The sequence below is a fragment of the Lathyrus oleraceus genome, chromosome 7 (assembly GCF_024323335.1).
Source record: "Lathyrus oleraceus cultivar Zhongwan6 chromosome 7, CAAS_Psat_ZW6_1.0, whole genome shotgun sequence".
NCBI lineage: Eukaryota > Viridiplantae > Streptophyta > Magnoliopsida > Fabales > Fabaceae > Lathyrus > Lathyrus oleraceus.
The window spans coordinates 506,320,737-506,321,391 of record NC_066585.1 but is presented as its reverse complement, the minus strand read 5'-3'; the positions used below and the strand labels follow the sequence as shown (position 1 = coordinate 506,321,391).

The following is a 655-nucleotide window of genomic DNA, read 5'->3' as shown; positions in this document are numbered from 1 at the left end:
TCATTGTTGCAGGCAGTGCAACAGAATCAATTCTCTGGAAATCCTACCGAGGATCCAAACCTTCATTTATCCGTATTTGTCCAATACGCTGATACTGTTAAAGCTAATGGTGTCACTTCAGAGGCAATTCGACTTCGTCTTTTTCCTTTCTCATTAAGAGATAGCGCTAGAAGATGGCTTCAGTCTCTCCCTTCCAACTCTGTCACCACATGGAACGAGTTGAAGAAAGTTTTTCTTGCCCGATATTTTCCGCCAAGCAAAACAGCTATGTTAAGAGCCCAGATAAATGGATTTAAACAGAAAGATAACGAGTCTCTTTTCGAAGCATGGGAAAGATACAAAGACATGATGAGACTTTGTCCACACCATGGTTTAGAAGACTGGTTAGTAATTCACACATTCTATAATGGTCTCTTGTACAACACAAGGTTAACAATAGACGCCGCTGCAGGTGGTGCACTAATGAACAAACCTTATGCTGATGCTTACCAGCTTATCGAAAGCATGGCCCAAAACCACTATCAGTGGGGAACCGAACGAACAATGGTGGAAAAACCTCAAACGAAAACCGGCATGTACGAGATAAGTAACCTTGATCATGTTAATGCAAAAGTGGATGCTCTGGTCCAAAAAATTGAAAGTTTAAATGTATCAC

The 655-nt window shown here is 41.1% G+C and overlaps 1 non-coding gene across 1 annotated transcript; it reads right to left on the bottom strand.

The window, feature by feature from the left end:
- Nucleotides 1-267: 267 nt before the first annotated feature.
- LOC127108625 (small nucleolar RNA R71) lies at nucleotides 268-374 on the bottom strand. The gene has a single exon (XR_007796151.1). It is a non-coding gene; the product is annotated as a small nucleolar RNA R71 (small nucleolar RNA).
- Between the last annotated feature and the right edge of the window lie 281 nt (nucleotides 375-655).